Source organism: Drosophila virilis, chromosome 3 (assembly GCF_030788295.1).
Source record: "Drosophila virilis strain 15010-1051.87 chromosome 3, Dvir_AGI_RSII-ME, whole genome shotgun sequence".
Taxonomy (NCBI): domain Eukaryota; kingdom Metazoa; phylum Arthropoda; class Insecta; order Diptera; family Drosophilidae; genus Drosophila; species Drosophila virilis.
In genome coordinates, this window is record NC_091545.1 from 7629369 (window position 1) to 7647338 (window position 17970).

Consider the following 17970-nt stretch of genomic DNA (forward strand, 5'->3'; position numbering starts at 1 on the left):
TTCATGCCTGCCATTTGAAAATGCCCCCATGGCAATCGTACACACACACACACACACACACTCACACACACGCACACCCATAGGCATATCAGACAGCTCTCGCACACACACTTACACGCACAGGCACGCACACATATCACACTAGCCCAAAATCGAAATGTTTTCTAGTATATCTGTATCTCTCCGATGTTACACATTTCATATGGCACACACATCACACTCGGGCAGCGTGCGTGTTGGTGTAAAGCGAAATAACTAGCTCCTCTTGGCTGGCTCTACACACACGCACAGGAATTGTGTTATATACCCTGTACCCATTTTCAAAATGCTTATTAGTTAAACGTATAACCAAGTTGTGCCCGAGTGCAGCCGGTGACAGCACCCAAAGTTATACACATGCCCCACATAAGAGCTAAGCTCAACAAATATGTCTCTCACATGCGACGCACAGCTGCTTAAGAAGCTAATTTCCACATGAGCACGTTTATTACTGTCTGCATGTGTCTTAATTGCCACGTACAGGGTAGCTGTTGGTCGAGCAAGCTCGACTAGAGCACTCTTACTTGTATTCAACAGATTTCGATGGGGTTTTGGTTGCTCTTTTTCGTTGATTTCGATCGTATATGTGCGTGTGTGTCTGAATGAGTGCTTCGGGGTGCTTTACACTGTGCACAAAACGTGTATAGTTGGCTTTAGTATAAAGTCAGGCTTTATTTCTGCTTAAATTAATCACTTCGCAATCAAATTAACATGTATTTACGTATGTTGCCGTCTAATGACAATTGTTTTGTGGCAAAACAAACTATTTTTATGTGTTTTTTTTTTGGCAAAAATAACTATTTTTTTAGGTTTTTTTTATCGATTCTCTACTGATCTAAGAAATTATCCTGCTGTGCTCGTAAAATCCCCATTTTTATGCCCTTTTTTTCTAATTCAATCAGTTTTCATCTAGTTTTTCGCACAATCAAAATATATGTAAATCGAGGCTAAAAGCTAGAAATTGACTTAATTCAAATAATTCTATAATTTATTTTAAATCTGAACAATTAAAAGAATCTGCTGCAGCTTTGCAAAACAAATTGAAGCTCATAAAAACAATTGTTTTTGCTATTTTAGTGCATTTTCAAACAATTTATTATTTGATTTTCTGAAGCTTGGTTGCAACTTGTTTTGCATTATTTTCAGTGCTCGCTGCAAGAATTATAATTAATTTATTAAAAATATTTGCATTTTTGCCGGCTGCTGCTGTTGCAAAACCCATAAATCATTTAAATTGCTATTTTCTGCCATAAAATCGCGATTGATATGCGAAAAATGCAATTGCTGGCGCCGCCATTTTCTTTTTTGCTTTGTTAATAAAATTTTTTACCGTGCCAAAGCAAGCGCACTCGCTCACACACACACTCAAGCGGCCGCCGCAAGCTTTTGAGAGTGAGCGCGCGCTCTCCCGCGTGCGCGTGTGTACGTGTGTGTGTGTGTGTGTGCCATTGTGAGGTGTCGGTGTGTTTGTTTTGCTATTGTTTTTTGTTGTTCTTTTAGTTGTATTTTTTATTTTTTTTTTCAGCGCCAATGCGGCATATGGCGTTAACCATTACATGCAAAGTCACACTCACAGTGTCGGGCAGCAGCAGCAGCAGCAGCAGCAGCGGCAGCAGCAGCAGAAGCAGCAGCAGCTGCGCGGCACATTCATTCAACATTCAGACATTTCAAGTCGGTCGTGCCCGACGCACGCGACGTTTTAGCTCTCTGCTTCTACTTTGTACTTGTTGCTTCGACCGATTCTGTGACTAAGGCAGAGAGTCAGGGGCAGAGAGGCAGAGGCTGTGGCTGACGCTGAGGCTGAGGCTGGGGCAATGCTAAAGCAAAGCAATTCATTGATACCAAGAGACCTTGCTGCTGCTGCGGCTGCGGCTGCGGCTGCGGCTGCCTGCTCTCGCTCAGTCGCTGCCTCTGCTGCTGCTGCTCTTGCTCTTGCTCTTGCTTCTCGCTGTGGCTCTGTGCTTGTGTTTGTGTTTGTGTTTGTGTTTGTGTGCTGTGCCTATGTGTGTGTGTGTGCGTGTGTGCGCCGCCAGCGTAACCATGCGCCACAAACTAAACTTTGGGTGATTCAGTACGTCACCGACAGCGCCAACGTCAAGAAGGAGGAGGCGGTGAATTGCTCTGGCTGGGCGCGGCTTGCTTTGGCTAAACTGCTTGGGCTCTTCTTCTCCTGGTCTCTGGATAGCGGCAACGGCAACGGCAGCAACGGAGGCGGCGGCAACGGAGGCGGCGGCGGCGGCGGCGGCATCAAAGTGAATTTCAATTAAAACTGTGCAAAGGTGTTGGTGTTGGTGTTGGCGTCTGTGCATGTGTCTTTCTGTGTGTGCGTGCATGTGTGTGTTTGTGTGTGCGTGTGTGTGTGTGTGTGTGTGTCGCCATTTAACTTGCGTTTAATTATATTGCTAAACAAACATAAAGAAAATTAAAAACTGAATCCCATTTCAACTCGATCGAGTTAGCCGAACAACAACAACAACAACAACAACAGCAATAAGAGCAACAACAGAACAACAACAACAACAAAAACAAGCAAAAATTATAATTTGCAAATTTGCGACGCAGTTTGAAGGCCTCGCGCTTCCCACTTCCCACTCCCCCAAAAGACGTAGCCCAACGCCATAACGTAACGTAACGTAACGTAACGTAACGTAACTGCCTAAACGACGTTTAAAATAAAAATTAAAAAAAAAAAAAGAGAGCGAAACAGGGAAAACAAAACAACAGCAACAATAACAAGAAGAAGAAGAATTAAAAACAAACTAGCGCGCGACTTTTGAGCTTCGCAACTGAATAATTAAAATTAGAAGCGGAAAAGTAAATAAAATAAAAAAAAAAAAAAAATAGAAGCGAAAGAAAAAAAAACTCAAATAAAGAATCGAAATGTATACACGCATACAGACTTACATACATATGCATACAGGTATAGATATGTATTAAAACAAAAAAAAAAATAAAAATAAAATAAAAATGGCGCACAAGGCAACTGTAAACTTATACAATCAAAAACCAAAAAACAACAACAAGAACATATCAAATAAAATAAAATTATTTGCATGTATTGCATATAAAACAAGAAGAACAACAAGTGAACTTTGGCCAAGTGACAAAGCTGATGATCATGATGACGATGATGATGTTGACGATGATGATGATGATGATCGAGTAGCTGCTAAATATCAATTACAACAATAATCAAAGTTACAATGATCTAGCAATATCATTCGGGAAAACTAATTTCCACCAAGCCCACCCTCCCCCCCCCCCCCTCCCCCCTTGCTGCTATCATCTGTGATAAGCATTTTTTTTTTTTTTTTTGCTGGCTCGTCCACTTTGGCGGCGTGCATTGAACCAATTTTGTAGTTGTTGTAGTTGCCTCTTCTTTTATAATACCACTGTATATTTATTTAAAGCGCAAATGTTTTAGATACGACACAACAGCAACAGCAACAACAACAACAAAGTAAAACACAAACAACAACAACAACAACAACAATAACGGCAAACAGCAACATCAACAACAAAGGCAAACTTGCCTATCTGTTACTGCCGCTGCCTCTGCCTCTGCCTCTGCCGCTGCCACTGTCGCTGTCGCTGCTGCCGTCGACGTTTCGTTCGGTTGAGTTCGGTGCGTGTGCTGAGCGTTTACTAAACTGGCACACACCAATACAAACACACGCACGCACACACACACACAGCACAGCACAGCACTCCACTACACAGGCACACTCACACACACGCGACTACTTGTATGTGTGTGTGTGTGTGTGTGTGTGTGTGTGCTCGACGACGCTGCTTATATAATCAACAACGACATCGCCATCGCCAGGCCGCCTAATGGCTTTGTTTGTAAGTATCAAGCAATTTGTTTAAACTTTTACTAGTTTTAACGTATGTATACCCCATATCTATACATATACATACATATATACATATATATATATATACGTAAAGCTATTTGCATTTGCATATATAAATTTGCGGACGGGGTCAGGCTAAATGCAGCTGCGCGGCAGCGCAACAGCTGTTTTCAGCTGCGCTTGTCCGCTTGGACGTGCATTGCAAAACTGACAACAGAAAACAGCTGTTTTGTGCAGCCTGCTGCAGCAGCAGCAACGGCAGCAGAGCGGCGCGTCGCTGCGCAACTCGGCGCAGCAGCGCAGCGCAGCTTAAGCCGCCAGACAGCGAGTCCTCCGCACTCATACACACGCATACGCACATGCACACGCACACGCACACGTGCGCACGTCGCGCTAGCCATGTGTCCTTGCATGAGCGCTGGGCTTTTTGCGCACCAAAATATTTTTAAAAACACACAAGCACAGGCACATGCACACACACACACACACACACACACGCGCGCGCGCACACATTCACAGTCAAACGAACGGACAGACAGACAGCCTGCCCCAGACAACAGCAAGGCCAGCCTGCCGAAAAGCTCGCTCTCACGCTCACTTACACACACACACACACACACTCGTGCATACACAGAGAGCGACATTTGCTTGCTCACCCACACAGTCGCAGGCGCAACAAGTTGTCGTTGTCTTTGTCGTACATTTTGTTTTTACGCTCTTAAGCTCGCTCGGCTCTCTTCATGGTTGCCCTTGCTCTTGGCGTTGCCAGACTGTTGGCGTTGCTAAATTCAACTAATTAATGTTTGGCAATGCCTCATTAAAGCAAATTAATTAATTATGTTTAACATACACGCATACACACACTATTATTATTCTTCATATTATTATATTTCGTTTAATTGTTCGCACGTGCTTTAATTGTGAGCGTTGCCACCTGACACGCGGCGCTAAGAATAGTGCGCAAAAACGTTTTTGCACTGCGCTTCTGTTTTGTTTGCAAGCCCATAAACTATAATACATAATAAATAGCCCAAGGCGCAATATGCGCAGCTTCAAAATATACAGAGGGACAGACACATGGTTGGCAACGCGAACGCTGTCAGCGGGTTGGTCGGGCACGGGGCGCTTAAGGGGCAGCCGCACGTTTTGGGGAAGGCGCCTGTGCCTCAAGCCTCAAAGTTCACAATGGGCTGTAAATTTGCTGTTTCTGTACGTTGCCTGTGTGTGTGTGCATGTGTATGTGCATGTGTGTGTGTGTGATTGTGTGTGTGTTTATAGTTGTTGTTTTTCTATTATAGTATGTACATACGAACACATTTAAATGCGCAATTAAGATTGGCACAGCCGAAGCGCACAAAAGCAACAAAAACTATCAACAGAATTGAACCAGTTTGATATGTTACGCATTTATCAAAAATATCAAGAAACAAAAAAAAAAACCAAACAAAACAAAACGAAAACATATAAGGAAACAATCAAATTTCAAAAAGCTTTTCAACACATGCTCTCGAACACCCTGTGCTCGATCGTTTTATCACACTGCGTTCGATAATTATCGATTAATTGTTATTGCGTGTGGCATTTAGCAATGAATTGGCAGCACTGGCCCACTGTCTGCCACAATTAGGCGCACATTTGAACAAATCAAAACGTTGGGCTCTGGGCTCTGGGCTGCCTCAATGGTCACAGAACGTCATCGCCCGCAGCTCTAATGTAAATAATCGTAATCTAAATACAAGGAAAAACCAGAAAGAAAATAAAAAAAGTAAAAATAAAACTACAACAGCAAATCACATGGAAATAGTAGCTGCTGACGTAAAAGCGGCTAGTTGAGTGTGTGTGTGTGTGTGTGTGTGTGTGTGTGTGTGTGTGTGCCCAGTTGCGTTTGCTGTGCGCCAATTTCATTTTCATTTTCATTCAGTTTCTCAATGACGTACAGAAAGAAACTTCTGCCTGCCACCCTGCACCCACAATCCGATTACATTGGCGCAGACGGGCAGACAACCTTGTAAAGTTGTTGTGCGTCATTTGGTTTGTTGTTATTATTGTTTCTAAACAATTTGAACAATATTCGCGTCACTTTCGCTGGGGTCTGTTGTAATTTTAATCTCTTGGCCGCAGCTCTCGATAAATATCAACTCGTTAAAGTCAAGCCCTATGGCCATACAATATAAATACATGTGTGTGTGTGTGTGGCTGTATGTATATCCTGTGTATTTATATTTGCTGAGATCAGTGTGTTTTACCTGCACATTGGCGCAGCTCTGTGCGTCATAGTTGGTCAATACAACAAATCTTGAAATTCTATTTTTATTTACATATTTATTTATTTATTTTTCTTTGTAATTTTTACTTCAGTTTTTGTATTTTTATGACTTTTGTGCACGAGTCCAAGTCCAATTCCCGTCTAGTGCTTCAATAACGCGCGGCACTTGTAATACAGTCAATCGAATTTCCGTAGAACCTCAGTCGAGTCGAGTCAGCCAATCATTCGTTCAAACATGCATGAATATACTCGAATACACTCATTTCGCCTAAAGTCTACATTCCGAATAGGCTGTTTGTCCGGTTCACTGAGTCAGCGCGAATTTAACGGCAAATGCAAATTTCTTAATGTGATTCTTTTTCCAAGAAAATCGCAGCTAATCAAATTTCCCAAAAATCGTAACAAATGAAATTAGCTGAAAAAATGTCGAGCGCCATTTATCGTCGTCTCCAGGCAATTCATTAATATTTTTATGAAATAATTTCTCCTATCGGTATGCCATAAATTAAGGGACCTTTATCAACGTAGATTCCTGAAAGTTGATTGTTTATCTGGGCGGTTTTTTTTTTTTTTTTGAAAATCCCATTTATCATCCAATTAATCATAGTTGTACTCGATTTTCCCATTCTTATTATCTTCATTAATCGTTTATTATTATTTTAAATTCTGAAATGTAAGTATATTGCTTTTTATATAGCATACTTTTGAAGACCTACAAATTAATTAGCGAATTCCTTTAATTGATAAAACGCATTGGAAAATCATCGCTATTTTTATGGTGTTTTATTTATTTACTTTAACTGATTAATGCTCAGAATACAATTTCCTAGAAACTTCCTGTAATATGGTAAAGCTGTAACAGCTGATAGTTTTCCATTCTGGTAAAAATACATTTGATGCATACACTCATGCATACTTATAAGCATACATGCATGCATACATAAATGCATACATACATGCATACTTATACGCATACATACATGCATACATTGATGCATATATACATGCATACGTATATGCATACATATATGCATACACACATGCATACATTGATGCATACATACATGCATACATGCATATGAACATATTTACATGCATTACGCACATTTACAAAAAAAAAACCTGCATACATATCATATCATATACACATAGATGCATACATAGATACATACATACATACAAACGGCACTTATTTATATTGAAATCTTGAAATACTGAATTCTTGATCTTGAAATCATGAATTCATGAGAATCGCACAGCCCTACAGCGGAAAAACTTTTATAAAAGTGAGTTATATTTTATCTTGGAAGATAATATGTTCTAAATCTGTAATAACTAAACGAGAACATGCTTAGCTAGCCTCCATCCTTGATTAAAACTCGATATTGATCGACATAATGGAAAGGGAAGATATCGAGAATATATATGAGATTTATAAACGTTTTGACTAGCAGTCTGGAACTGCAAGAGCCACGTGTCTCGATTAGTCGCCTCTTACGACAAGCGATGACATGCTGTGGTGGTATTCTCTAGTCCGCCAACCACACGGATGGGCCGGAAATATATACATGCTCCGGATATGCCAGCCCCTGCATGCTGCACACATTTGCATGTCACCAATATACCCTGCTTCTATCCATTTTCGAGGGTATAAGAAATCCGTTTCAAGTGCCCAATGCAGGCTGAGTTTTAGTTACTTTTACTCGCAAGTCTGCCTTTGGGTATTTGCAGCCATGTATGTGCACGAGTAGCACATGCGTGTACATATATGCCGCCATATGTACATACATGTATGATGCATGCGTGCGCACATATGTATTATGTGCACACCATATGAGTGGATACTTGAAGCCATAAAATATTCTACAAGTATCTTATCCGTAGTTGAAAATCAGACGGGCATTCATGCCATCCAATGGGGCATGCTGCTGCTTCTTCTGCTTGTTACTTTTGTTGTTGTTGTTGTTGTTGCTGTTGTTCCCATTTACTTCCGTTTGTGCTGCATTTGCTGTGGTGTGTGTGTGTGTGTGTGTGTGTGTTTGTTAGTTTATGTTGTCGTTGCTTCAGCTTGGGATTTTCATTCATTAAATGCGAACGCGCACCCACACACAGAGGCACACACACACGGCGATTGCGGCGACACGCCACAACAACTACACGCACACACACACACACACACACACACACACGCACACTCGCTCACACATAATCACATACACTTTCATTCATTCATAAATGCATGCATTGCCCGAGAGCAGCAGCCGTCGCCGTCGCCGTCGCTGCCGCTGCCACCGCCGACGCCGCCTTCGCCTTCCCCTCCGCCTCCGCTGCGGTCACCGCAGTTTCTCGTGTCATCGCTCGGAACAGTTTGCCCCAATGCGTTTCAGTTGTTGTTGTTGCAGTTAGTTTATCGCCGCCATCGCCAACGCCAGCCAACGAGCCATTGAGACCCCCAAATCATCTGTGTGTGTGTGTGTGTGTGTATGTGTGTGTTTGTATCTGTATCTGTAGCTCAATGTGTGTTTGTTGTGTATGGATTTAGTACGCTTGTAGTTGCTGTTGCTTGCTTCGTTGCATTTTATAGATTTGGTCTAAATTTCAATGAATTTTCATTGAGCACATGCGCGCGCACACACACACACACACACACACATAGATACATACACGCGCACACACACTCGAAACTGATAAGTGAGGAACGGATCCGTATCTCCGTTGTTGTCGCTTATTTTTTTTTTTGGGGTCAGCACCCAATACATTCAGTATTTGTTTTTGTTGCTTTTTATTTATTTCGGACTGCATGTTGTCGCAATCACAAAACAACAACAACAACAACAACAACAACAAACTAAATAAAACTTCTTCCATATGCGGCTTTGCTGTATTTAATATGCCCCATTCCAAATAATCGTATCCCCATTCCATTCACATACAATCATGAATGAATGTTGCGCAAAAATATGAATGAAACGCACACAGGCACACAGGCACACGTACAGTGAGTCGCACTGGTATTCGTATCGGTTTGTATCGCAACCATCTATATAGTCACAATATTTCCGGCCACTCGAGCAAACGCTTATTTATAGAGCCCGCCAGACCCGGCCCGCCCCGTTGCGATCCCGTCCCCGGACACAGCTCGGCTCCAAATGGCGTTTGCATTTTGGTGCGTTTCATAAGTAAATATGAGACTGTGATTGTGGAATTCATAAAGATAAAGAGATGTCTCTACTTTTCGATCAAAACGATCTTGCCCTGTTATTCTTTTCATACTTTTCCAACACTTACAAATAAAAGTATTCCAAAATTGATTAATTAACAAAACACAGATAAAAGTAAATATTTTTAAATAAAATATATAAAGTGAAAAAAAAAAAGATTTAAAATCAATTTCTTCATATTTAACCAATATTTTCGAGTATTTCTGCCAAAGAATTTTGATCTATATCAACAAAAAATGTCATCAAGTATAAACACACATTCGTATTAATATACCATAACCCTCCCCCCCCCCTCCCCTCCACCGAATGCATCTCGCATAGAGTATACAGTCTTCGACCTGCTGCCGTTGTTTTTTGTTTTCTCACATGCTTTATTTTTGGCTTGCACTTTGAAATGCAGTTGCACTTCCCAGCTACCCCAGCTCTGCTATTTCCATTTCCATTTCCTCTGTCGCCTCCCCGCTCCGCGCTCGCCTTCTGCACAGTACTTCCATTTCCCACTTCCTCATTAGGCCACACGCACAGGAAGTGAGCGGGAGGAAGCGGGAGCCAGAGCGGCTCACACTTGGCGCATTAGTCACTTTTGTTTTCGTTTTTCTTTCTTGCTCTCTTCTTTTTCTTCTACTTTTTTGTTTTTTTTTTTTGTTTTTGCCACTTCCTATCGATGCCTGCTCTCCGCCTCAGACCTAAGCCCCAGCTAATACCCTACTCCCCGCAGCCCCCAGTTGCTGTTTCCGTTGATAAAAACAAACGCAGCGACGTCTTTTGCTATTTATGGCGAAAGTGTTGCCAGTTCGAGTTCAATAGTGCTTTGAACTTTAGCTTTACGCCTGGGAACGGGCACGGGCACGGGCACGGGCATGGGCAAAGCAACGGGGAAGGGGAAAAGGGATGGGTCGAGGCAGCCAAAATAGAGCGGCGCATTGTCTGGCAAGCGCAAAGGGGCAACGGCAGGGAGAGGAATGGGAGAGGTCTAGGGGGAAACATACAACTTCCGCTGCGTCGCAGACTTACGCAAAAAAATACGTTAAATTTATGAATATGAATGAGGCAGACAAGAGCCAGAGGAGGCAGAGGAGACAGAGGAGGCGACAGCGACGCCAACGTCGTGTGCACAGCTGTTCCCAGTTACGTGTCGACGACGACGACGACGACGAAGTCGCCCCCACGACAACGACGACGAGGAAAACTGTTAAGAAACTGGGCCAAATGTCATTAATACATCTTAGATCGAAGGCGGAGGTGCTGAGACTGAGACAAATCATGCGCTGACGAGCGAACTGTCGGTCGGATCGGGGCGGGAAGTCGGTTGGGGGGGGGGGGGGGGGTGGGGCGACGCCCACATTGAAAAGTCAAACAACTCCTACTTGGTAGCCAAATCCACATCCGATTGCAGCTACTTTGTGTCATGGAATGTGCTATAATTATGCCAGCCTCACATGGCCGCTGTCTGCGACGGCGACGGCGACGGCGTCTGTGTGGGCTCAGGAAGCGGCACAGCAATTGCCAGTTGCCCGCTGTGCTGTCTGCCCCCGCGACGACTTTCCCCCCACGGCAGGCACACTTTGAAAGCAGTCGGCGGTCATAGACTTACCCACACCCAACGCAAGCTGCTGCAGCTGAGAGGGCATAGACTGGGTGCTGCTGTCAGGGGGGCGGTAAGGCAACCAACCAGGGGGCAGCATCGGGCCACTACCCATAGCCAGCGCCCACTGCAACGGCAACGGCAACGGCAGCAACATCAGCATCGCTTCAATGCATTTCTCCTCTCTAGAGGCGTCGCTCTGTTCGTTAGCAAGAGCTACTCCTTGTTGTTGATGTTGTATGTTGAATCTGCGGCCAACACTTGTATGCTAATGCATGCAACAGCAGACAGTGGTTCGAAAAGCACTTCAGAAGAAGAATCCTAAATAAAATTGTATAACTCATGCAGACACATCTTGAATATGGAAACTATGAAGCTAACTTTCGAGTAAGAGCTTCGTAAATGCTTCGAGTTGAATGGGTTTGAACCAGAAAACTTGCCTGCACTTATATAATATTTTATATAAATATTTCTTAAATATAGAAACTAACAATCTGTCTTTCGACTAATACACAATGGCGTGGATTTGAGCCAGAAAACTGCCTGGTCAGCTGTCTGAGTTGATTGCAACCGTTAACATTGCTTCATTCAACCGATCAAAAGAAAGCTATAAATCATTATAAAGCAATTATCTGTTGGTCAATATGAGCTGCACGTTTGTTAAATTCATTTGGCATTTGCGGCTTGGCTTTTTCTGCTGACCGAATCAGACCATGAACCGAAGCCAGTTATTCTTTTGTTTATCGAAGCATTAACCCAACTCAGCACCGTTCAAATTAATTGCATTTCGGTCAAATATTACAACTATTCCAAACTAGGCTCGAGAAATTGGCGACCATAGTCGAGCCATTTAACTAAAGGATGCCGGTTCGAACCACATCATATAGCTGCCATAGGAACAATCGAACGATAAACTGGCTCTTCAAATTTCCAAGTTATTTTCATCATACTCTGTATTTTCCTTGCTTGATTTCATTTGCCAGCCATATTGGCTAAACTATAAAAACTAGGGTATCTAGAGAGAAGAATATAGGGTATATTTTCCTAAAGGTTTTGTATTAAATCGCTGTTGATCCACGTTAAAAGTGAACCATACTTCTTATTCATTTTTTGACTACATTTTCGTGTGACTTTGTGCCAGTGTGCAGTTACCAACTCTTGGTCTTGGTTAGCGTTCGTGTGTGCCTTGGTGGGTTCTCCATTTCGCAGCGGCTTATCATCTAACCTGAGCCAGTTGCCGGCGGCAGTTGCAACGCGCTCTGCCTCCGCCTCAGTTAATAGTTGTTTTTTTTTTTTGTAGTTTTTTTGCCTGCAACTGATTCTCTCATGCATAAAATTGCACATAAAGACGGAGACTGGAGCAGAGAGTCTGGCGACGTCAACTGAAACAATCTGACTAACTAGCTCCACCTCTCCCCATCTCTCGCCCTTTTGCTCGTGTGTCTCGTTTTCGGACAGGTTCGCTGCACTTTTTGCCGCTTGCTCGACTAGAAATTATGTGCAATTTGTCTAGCTGGAGGTCTAGCGGCACAGCTCACCTGCGCCCGCACCTGCTGCCAACAACACTGGGCTGACATTCTTTAATGTTACCTGCGCCCGTTGTATGCGCATCACGTGCTGGCTATTAGACGACATTATTAAGCCTTAAAGCTAGGCCAAAGTTTCGATGCGATTACCAATGGGTCTGAGTACTTTGATATTGATACGGGAAGCCATAAACGATTTTTATTTCACTCCATTATTGTTTACTTTGTTTTTTTATTCCCCCTTTTTGTTTTTTTTTTTTTTTTGGTTCGATTACAATATGAACGGGCAATCGTTGACCGTGCGTGGTGCACAATTAACCCATGACACTGCATTGGCATTCCAATCTTTCCACGTCACAGCCAAAGGCCTTTTAATAACATGTGCTATATGCTTGTGTATAAATGTACTTCACTTTTGTTGCTGTTGTTGATGTTGTTGTTGTTGTTGTTGGCGGCCCTCTTAACGGCAATGGCAACAGCAAGTCGCCTGATAAGATTTATTAATTATTTTTATGTTCTTGACGTTGCTGTTGATGTTGTAAATAGTACAAACAGACGAAAGTCCAAGTTTTGTTTGCCTTTTATTATTATTTCTTTTTTTTATATATATATATATTACTTTTTTTTATTGAGAAATCCCTTGCGAGGAAAAAACAAATATTTATAACAATTTCCGTAACCCTTTTCTCGCTTGCTTTACAGACGCTTTGCTGCAACTGCCACCTGACGCCCCCCCCCCCGTCGCCCACCCCTCTCATCGCTCTTCAAGCAACGCCCAGGTAAGTGTAGAGCATGTGACTCAAAGAGTTGCTGCAATGCCATCACAATTCATTTATATAGTTGCTTTGGATTCCTGATAAGCCTTAGATTGAGCGCGTGCTTCATGCAGTGCGTGTGCGTGTGTGTGTGTGTGTGTGTGTGCGTGACAGGTGTGTGTACACTTTCGAAATACCAGAAATTCTTGCGTCAAGTAGCCGCCGTTACTTATCAATCGAACAGCCAGCGACGAGCGCTCAAAATAATTGTCAATGGGCCGCATTCATTTGTCGTGGCATTACAAATTTACACCTGGCGCCCCAGTTACGGGGAACTTTGATGATGCAGTTGGCTTATCAACAGACCGCAGCACAAAGAAAACCAACTGTACAACATTCGAAGCACCTTTAATGCCCAGAAACAGTCACATTTTTCGGTACGCATCACCTGCACCAATTGCCACATGATGTGTGTGTTTGTGCCATGTTTTTTTTTTTTATTCTGCTGTAATTCCGCAAACGATTTATTTCCAGAATTCGCCAAATCATATGGCATATGCAGTTATAAAAAACAATAGCAATAAATATATTTATAAATATTTCTATGACAGGCTAGACTAGCGTGGATTATATATGGGTAACTGGGCGTATGCGTAGAAAACATTCTCTAGAAAAGAACTTGGAACTAAGTAGGTAGAATTTACAGGAGCTCTTTGGAACTAAGCAAATGTAAGATTAACTAATTAAATTACTTTTGCTATAGAAAATTGGCTTGTGGAGAACTTTTCTAGAATTATATCTCAGAGCTTATAAGCCCAACATTTTGATGTGTGTTCCCCTACTTTTATCATGGGAAATTTATGTTAATTCTTAGATCTTAAAATGCTGCCATTTGTTTTCACACTAATCTTCTATCGAATTAGACATTGTCACACAAATTTCGTCAATCGTTTGACATTTTTTTCTCTTCATTTTTTTTTTTTTTGTTTTTTTTTTTTCGAATACCCTTTCCCCCTCGGGCGTTGCGCATTTGGTATTCATGTCATGCCGCTGCCCCGGCAACTATAAATAACGCCTATTTTAAATTTAAAGAGTAATGCCTATGGAATTTCCTATAAATACCTTCATGACGAATACAAAACAAAACAACAACAACAACAACAAAATATATACAGCTTTTGCCCCCCACCCCGCAGCACTATATGTTGTGCTTTGGTTTTTTTTCCTTGTAAATGACCTCGTTCACAAAAAGTTCAGAAATTCCATTTACAAACATGTAATTGAAAAAGACCATACACACACACACACACACGCACACACACGCACACACATAGACACACACGAGTACTGACAAAGTCAAACACGTTGGAATTTGTTTTTACCGTTCAATGGCGAATTTCGGTTAGTGTGCGTGTGTGAGTGTGTGTGTGTGTGTGTTGTTTACGCAAAAGAACGCCACCAGCTACAGCAACATAAAAAACGTAGCTCCGCACATACGTTACATGCATAAATACATATACAAACATATAAACATTCCAAAAGCACTTACGAAAACCACACACACACACACACACACACACGCGCGCACACACGCATAACAGCAACAACAATAACAAACCTTTCGTAGATTACAACATTACAAAAAAACCAACGAGGCAAAAACTGAAAAACTAAAGAGAGAAAAAAAAACCGAAGCTGAAGAATCCAATGAGCAGCAAAATTCCGACTCAAAGAGACATTGACTTGTGCTTGGGACAAGAGGCTAAAGTAGCGCATTGCTTGGACGCGGCAACAGTAACAGATACAGATACAAAGATACTTTTGTAACTTGGCTGCGGGCAGAGCGTCAGGCAGAGGAGCAGCTGTGGAGGGGTAGATGGAGGGAGGGGGCGGGTGTCAGCTCAGTTGTGGAATGCCGTTCTGTAAGTTTCATATGCATGTGACCCAAACATCATCGTGGAGTAGTTCAGTTTGTATCGAAACTTTCTAGCACACACACACACGCACACAAAGATACACACGTACATACATATACAGCGACAGATACATCATACAAGCGACTACTTTCGAAACAACAACAACAGCAGCAGCAGCAACATTTCCGAAGTGCTGCCACTGTCGCTGCCCGCTGCCGACGTCACTGCCAACGTCGCTGCGCGCTGGCTCTGCCCGCGCGCTGCCAGCGCAGCGATCCGCCCGAAGATCGCAGGAAAGAAAAGACATGTTTTCATTCAGTGAATTTTTGTAGCTACAGCCGCATGGTCGTTGCCGAGCTGCGCGCGGACGTTTCGCTTGCAGACTTCGTTGATTTTGTGAGAGCGGATGTAACAACAACAACAACAACAACAACAACACGAACAACCAAAAACAGTGTGAAAAGTAAATATTGCAAAAATGACACTGAAACGTTGATTTGTATATAAAAACAAAAAAAAACCAAAAAAAAAAAAGCAACAACAGAAGAAGTTATGTTAAATTAAAAGGCTTGTCAGCAAGGAGCTACCCAAAACGGAGCAGACGACAAACATTGGCTGCGACACACACACACACACACACACACACGCGCGCAAAACAAACATACAGACAGACACTAATACATACACATACATACATACGTATGTACATATGAAACTTGGGCGACCGCATTCCAGAAAGTTCAAATAACGATTTGGTTGGGACACAGCACTGCGGTGGGGAGAGCTGAATTGGCCCACAGCATAAACAGCGTGGAAAAATTAAAGTTAAAGAATTCTGCCCGTGCATGTGTGTATGTGAGTGTGAGTGTGAGTGTGCGTGTGCCTGCTTGCATGTGTGTGTGGCTTGAGCTTGGCGTGCCTGTATTGGTGGTTGTAGCATGGAATGCGGTCTCGTTCAACTATGAGAAGAACTAAGCCAAATAGAACTTGCGCTTCAAAAGTGAGTAATAATAAAAAAAAAAAAAAAAAACTATATATGAGAAAGAAAAATGTGTCCAGAAACTGGTTTCTGTTGGCCAAGACTGTGTGTCGTCGTGTTGCGTGTGCTGCTGCTGCATGGGACATCCATTGACATCTAAGGAGCTCTTTGATTCTAAACTTCAAGTCAAGCCACATGGGTAAGCGAGTAAGCCGTGTGGAATTTGCCAGCAGTCAATGCGCTCACACACACACACACACACACACACACACATTTGTATGTATGTACAGCGGCTGCTGCGCTGTCAGTTACAAGTCACAAGCTCGGCTTCGTCTTTGGAGACGAAGTAAAATATTTATTGGCTGAAATTGGATGCTGCGCGTCGTCGTCTTCGTACGTGTGTGTGTGTGTGTGTGTGTGTAGCGTCTATTTAGAAATTGAAATTGAAATTTGTCAAGCATGAGTCATACACGACGCGAGCGTAGGTCTGAGCCAGACTTTGGCATTATGTGACTGCAATTTCGGCTTCAGTACAGTATAAATTACCTAAAAGCAACTGCTAAAAATCTTCAAAGTTACGAATAAGGCGAGAAAAAAGTTTCATATTTTTTTTTTAATTGTAAAAGCTGTTGCAACATAATTTTCTTAATTATGCTCAATAGAGGTGGCAATTTGTTGTGCTTGTTGCCCTTAGGCAGTTTTTACTGTATGCCAGTTAAGTCGCTTGCGCGTTTGAAGCTATTGCGGCGCTGTGCGGTTAAAGTATTTTGATGGTAATTGCGCACACGATGCAATTGCAGCCGATAATAAAGGGAGCAGTCGCAGCGGCAGAGCCAAGCGTGCACTGGAGTGGGCACTACCTATCATAATTGCAATCGCTGGACTCGCCGCTGCGGCTCTGTTGGGTATCGTGGTCTTCCAACGCCAACTAAAGTTGCATCACTCAGCAAAAGGCAAAACGAAGAAAAGTCAACCACCAGCATAGAATGCGGGCTCGTAACAACAACAACAACAACAACAAGAACGTCAGAGAGAGAGCAACAGGAACAGCACAGCAACAGCAAAAACAACAACAGAACAAACAGGGCAGGCGGCAGTCGGCAGGCAAGCAGAACCAGAAAACCGACGCCAAACCGTTTTACAAGAACAGCAAGACGAAAGAAGCAGAGGGCGAGCGAAAGAAGGCAGCCAAGGAAAAAGCAACGGCGTCTGCTGGCAGACAGGGATAGACGCCAAAGTCCAAGTGTGCAGTCGCAGCCGAAAAGGGTAAAAAGGGAACGCAAGTGTGCAATGCGCTCTCTCGCTGTCTCTCGCTCCCCTCTCTCTATCTCTCTCTCTCTCTCTCACACAGTCGCACACATGCAGCGGGCTAACGGACAACGGCAAACTGATCCCGTTTGTAGTTCTTGTTGCTGTTCTTGGACGTAAAAAGCAATAATGTCAGCAAAAAAAAAAATAAATAAAATGCCAAAGAACGCCAACGGCGAAACGTTGGCGGTGGTCGGCTGCAACAACAACAACAACAACGACAGCAACAACAACTGTAATAACAGCAACGAGTTTAAGGAATGCCGTCGTAAGTTATCGTCTGGCCTATCGTTAAGCTATCGGCGTCGCTAACACTATCGATAGTCAAAGCTGCGCGGCCTGGCGAGCTGTGCGGTTGGCATCTGCTTTGGGAGTTGCGTAGATAAAAGTTGTGGCCCGTTTTATTTTATGCACGACAATAAATGTCAATTAAAAATTATATTTGTATTAACGGGGCGGCAGTTCCTGACCGCCAGGCCTCAGCCATAAAAATGTGCTATAAAAAAAGTAACGGTGAA

The 17970-nt window shown here is 42.8% G+C and overlaps 1 long non-coding RNA gene across 4 annotated transcripts; it reads left to right on the forward strand.

The window, feature by feature from the left end:
• Nucleotides 1-1692: 1692 nt before the first annotated feature.
• LOC116650656 (uncharacterized) lies at nucleotides 1693-17641 on the forward strand. Of its 4 annotated transcripts, none has more exons than XR_011416356.1 (4): nucleotides 1693-3885; nucleotides 13197-13273; nucleotides 14877-17410; nucleotides 17496-17641. It is a non-coding gene; the product is annotated as an uncharacterized lncRNA (long non-coding RNA). The 4 variants fall into 4 exon arrangements; XR_004303674.2 differs by having other exon boundaries at nucleotides 14877-16165; nucleotides 16225-17641; XR_011416355.1 differs by having other exon boundaries at nucleotides 1695-3885; nucleotides 14877-15171; nucleotides 15240-17641.
• Nucleotides 17642-17970: the final 329 nt, after the last annotated feature.